At 42.8% G+C, this 5,069-nt stretch overlaps 1 pseudogene; it reads right to left on the bottom strand.

The window, feature by feature from the left end:
* Window positions 1-4,406: 4,406 nt before the first annotated feature.
* On the bottom strand, window positions 4,407-4,769 carry LOC138286750 (protein yippee-like 5 pseudogene; annotated as a pseudogene).
* Window positions 4,770-5,069: the final 300 nt, after the last annotated feature.

Consider the following 5,069-nt stretch of genomic DNA (forward strand, 5'->3'; position numbering starts at 1 on the left):
CCAAATCAGCAGCGGAGAGCGTCCAGCTTCGTCGAATTCATTTAAATGTTTGTGTCTTCATCAGTAGGTTTGATAGCACACAACGGGTAGCCTTGAAGGAGATACCTTTTTATCATGTACATTTCCCCATGTTTAGACGGGCAATAGTTCTCCTGGCCTCTGCAGCTGAACAACACACCTGCGCATGTGCGCAGGAAATGAAGCAAATTTAGGAATTCAGACCAACATTCTTTTAAAAAAAAGGAACAAAAATGGCAGTGTTAGACCTGTTTGCTTCACTGGAGAATGCCAAGGTGCAGATGTTTTGCTCCCGGGGAAGGTTTCCTTTGGCTTGGGGAATGGACGACTTGACTTGTCACTGCCCTCAGGGTCTGGTTTATGTCGTTCCTCAGTCTCAGTTGATAAGGGCATTTTTGGTGCAGATCAGGAAAGGGAGAGCTCAGGTTGTATTGATTGTTCTGCAAATTGGTTCCCTTTTCTGGAGTTGTTGAGGTGCAATTCAGAATGGGATCTTCCAGTTGTTCCTCCTCCACTGTTCTTTCTGGCTCTTCGCCTGGGCTCCTTGAGGAAGTTGCACATAATGGCATGGAGGCTGAACGGAGAGGTTTAGCTGGTCTAGGGGTCCCCGAAACTTTGGCAGTGACTTTACAGGAGTCTAGGAGGTCATCTATGTTGCATTCTTATGGTAGACATTGGAAGGCGTTTTCAGTCTGGGGTTCGGGGAAACAGGTGGATCCACATTTGGCCAATCTTTTTCTGATTATGCATTTCTTGCAAGATGGTGCTGTCATGGGTCTGTTGGTCACTACATTGAGGGTTCAGTGGGTCACCATTGATGCATTTCATGGTTCTTGGTGAAATTTGATGGATGTGGTTGGGCTGTTGCCTCGGTTTTTCCAAGGGCTGTTAAACCTTTTATTCTAGGAGAGTGAAGTCATTCCCTAGTTGGAATTTACAGTTGATCTTGGAGGTCTTGATTGGTCCTTGTTTGAGCCTCTTGATATGGTTGACTTGAAGCTCTCAACTTTGAAAGCTTGTTTTCTGGTTGTCATCACTTCTGCTAGCCACTTGGGTAAATTGGGTGCTTTATCTTGTAAGTATCCTTTTTGTAAGGTTATTTCTGGATAGGGTCGTTCTGGTCCCGGTCTATTTATTTGTGCCTAAGGTGAAATTGGCTTTTCATATCAGTCAAGAAGTGATTTTGCCTGAGTTTTGTCCCGAACCCTCTGCTGAGGAGGAGTGCAAGCTGCATTGTTTGGACGCGAGACGTATCTTGCTGTGGTACTTGGATGTGGTGAAGTCGTTCTGGAAAGGGGATGAATTGTTTGCAAATTTTAGTCCTGCGAGGAAAGGGGAGAATCATACAACCACCTTGAGTTGATGGATACGTTCCCTGGTCCTGCTGGCATATGAGGTAAAGGGAGGGACGGGACTTATTGATAATGGCATTACCCCCACTCCTACTCCCTTGCCTTCCTTCAAGGTCCCTCCTGCCCTCCCTGTATGGAACACGTGAGTGTCTGGTTGGCTGGTTTATGTACAGAAGGAGGTGGGGTGGGGGTGTTTTTTATATTTAGAAGGAGAGGTCTATTGGAGGCAAGGTAACCTGATTGGGTAAGAAGGAAGGCGAGGAAATAGGACTAGGAGTAATGCCATCATCAATAAGTAATGGACGCATGCTGCAGCACATCTCACTCTAATCCTGCAAGTCTCATCACAGGCCTGAAGAAAATCGACCATACGACCCCAACCTTGATTGAAGTCCATGTCTTGTCTTGCCAGCACGTACCAGCTTCAAAAACAATTGCTTCATTTTCAACACAATCACAATCAGCACACCTGCCTATCTGGATAACAAGCTTCAGCTAGGTCACCATCAGGCTGAACACAAAGGTATGCAAAAAAGAAACAGCGTGGCAACAGTCCTTCTCTATCTATGCGCTCAGGATCTGGAACAACATTCCCATATCCTTTGGGACTCCCCCTAACCTGCACAGATTTAGGAAAGCACTTTAAAGCACACTACATCATGTTGCAGTAATGGTCATGATTGCTCCTAGAAACCAGCTACCCATCTAATCACGCATTGACTGTTTTACTTTAGATCCTGTACAACACCCGGTTGACTTGGGTTGCTACCACAAACAGACATACATACAGCAATACAAATTGCAACTTCATCATGGATCTGAGCAAACACCGATTAACATATTCAAACGTGCTAGAATCATAAAACATGTTTAAAAAATGCAGTAAATCCCAACCGATTCAATCTCATGGCAGTAAACACTAACTGCATCAAAATCAGGCCTCGGCATCACCTGACATGTTCTGTAATTATGACAACATTAGAAGTGCATGACAATAGAAAGCATTATGAGGGGTAATTTTATGTGTGCACTGTTTGGGGTCTCAGTTTGCTTTATAAGATACAACAAATTGCATACCTTATGCTATCTATAATGACTGCGTCATTTTAGGAACTCATCGAACTGGACCCAGGATGATCAGAAAATTGAAACTGAAAACTTTTGTCAGTACGTAATAAGCAAGGTGTGCAAGCTGTAAAATATTCAGTAATCGTTTGATAACTTGTAGTAAACGGAAGTGTATGCTGTCCTTGATTGTAAGGGAAGGAAGTGTGGGCTTTGGTTTTATTCTTGTGCCTGTGACTCTAATTTAATTAAAATGCCCATACATTTTAATTAGGGTTGATCGTAACTCACATACCTTTCCGTAGTGCAGGATTCTAGCAAAATTACATGAGACTAAGTAGAATTAAACCTGGAGGCTAGCTCAGTATTTAGCACTATTTTCTTAGTGCAAAATGAACCCTTGCATCCATATTGGAACCCAGAATGTATTTTGAGGTCTGAGCATAGAGCTAAATGCAACAGAACATGAACCTGCTTGCATGCGCTAAGCTTATTGTTCCTGTTTTGCAGCATTAGGATTTTCATGTCAAATTACTCATAACATTATAACAGGTATAATCATGTAAATTTGTCTCAAAAGTGTAACAGGACATTTCTGAAATCACTCCAATTACTCTGGCATAGTTAAAGTTCCACTCATGCCTAATTTTAATTAAACCTTCCTCATTCCAATTTATCATGCCCTTGTACCTATCCTTTGTAACTGAGGGATGAGTTTTCATAATTCCCCACAGAATTAGTAGTTGGTAGCACAGACCTGGCCATATTGTTGCAAGATGAGCCTGTTGTCGAGAGTGACTCTCATATAGGCGGAACATTCCATTTTATTTGAAAAATCTCCCGAAAAATGACAGTAAAATGGTTCACAACAGTCAAGCTCTACAATTTCAAGCACCTTAATATACAATGAATTACATTATTTTATTATACTTCATATATGTTACATAAAAACAAGCTTTTGTTGAAGTTCAAAAAGAAGTTTCCAATCAGCATCTTCCTCCTAGTCATAAAAACATGACAAACCTAGGAACGAGGATATCTTTGCCCAAGAATGACACACAGAAATGGGATCCCAGCTAGCAATCATTCTCAACAAGACAATGGTACAATGGCCAGGACAAGCCATTACAACACTGGACCTTCAGCTCTCAAGGCAAATTCAAACCTCTTTCATATTACAAACAATAAACATTAACATTATATAAAATGGAAAACAAATGTAGACCTTTTCTGTTTGCTGATATATTGATGGTTTATAGAACCAACCTCAGCCTAAACAAAACATATTTTTTGCCCCAACACTTACAAGACTTTATATTTCAAACGTAGCTAATCACCAGGGGCGGCGCCTCCGTAAGGGCGAAAGAGCATTGCACCTGCCAGCAGTGGCAGCTACAAACCTTTTCCACAAAAACTGGGCGGGCAATGGGGGTGACGAGCAATGAGGCGGAGTGCTCAGCTCTCCCCTTCAGAGCGCATGTATGTTTGGCCGGCCATCTCGGGCTGGCCAAACACACATGTACACAGGGCTTGAGAGAGCGTGCACAGTCTCCCAGTGTACCTGGGAGCATCCTGCCTGGGCGCTCCCAGCCAATCCTAACGCTGCTCTGAGCAGCATCAGGATTGGCGCAGGGCAGACAGAGGTGAGGAGTAGCGCGATTCTTCAGGCAGCGGTGGACCTGGTATGTTTTTTTTTATTTTTATGCTTAATTTAATTCCCCCCCCAACCCTCCAGCGCACCAACTCGCCCTTCACCGTTGCAAGAGCCGCGACTGCTAATCATAAGGGAAGATCACCACAAGTCATAATGGTGGTTGAGTAGAAGGAAAAACATTTTTTGACACACTTAAACAATTTCTCACTTCTCATTACTAATCCAATTCTGATGCTAAGGTGAAGGTGTATGCAAGTCAATTTTTTAAGGTTTTGTTTAAGAAAAACTCAGGACAAGAGGACACATTTCTAAATGCTTTAGGAATTAACCAATAGCATATGCTCCTAAAAACCTTAACTCTCACAGACCCGAGCCCTTTCCAGAATCACACAGTCTTCTTTAAACTGCTGGCTATCTTCAGTGTCAAACTCATAAATCCACCCTAGTTTGCTGTTGCAGTTCTTGCAGCTCATATCTCGCACCACATGACGGCCCGTTAGCATTACTCAATCCTAAACTCCACTGTACTGAAGATTTACCACCTTGTTGAAAAGGAGAGATATTTCTGTAGCGCCATTAAATCAAGTTATGAGCTCTGAACAACTGATCAAAATTGTATCACAATTTGCGCAGGAAAAGAGGCGTATTCCTCCAATATGGTCCAAGAAATTTCTACCCATTATTACACCTCTCTTTTCACAGGACACAAACCTCTATCACACAATGTACCTGCTACGCATCCGCCTTCTGTCCGGTCCCCTCAACAAGCAACATCTACACCGTCATCTGACGTCTGCACCTGAGACACCTGGACGACCACTCTGAGCCACTCCCATGCATTTAGGATTGTCAATAGTGAACGGTTTGCAGGTCGAGAATTCCACAAGCGTCAATCCAGGACTGGACAGGCAAGACCAACTGGGTGAAATAAGTATAACTTTAGTTTTTTAGAGGATATGTTTCAGATGATAAGTCATCAT

This window comes from Pleurodeles waltl, chromosome 3_2 (assembly GCF_031143425.1).
Source record: "Pleurodeles waltl isolate 20211129_DDA chromosome 3_2, aPleWal1.hap1.20221129, whole genome shotgun sequence".
Lineage (NCBI taxonomy): Eukaryota > Metazoa > Chordata > Amphibia > Caudata > Salamandridae > Pleurodeles > Pleurodeles waltl.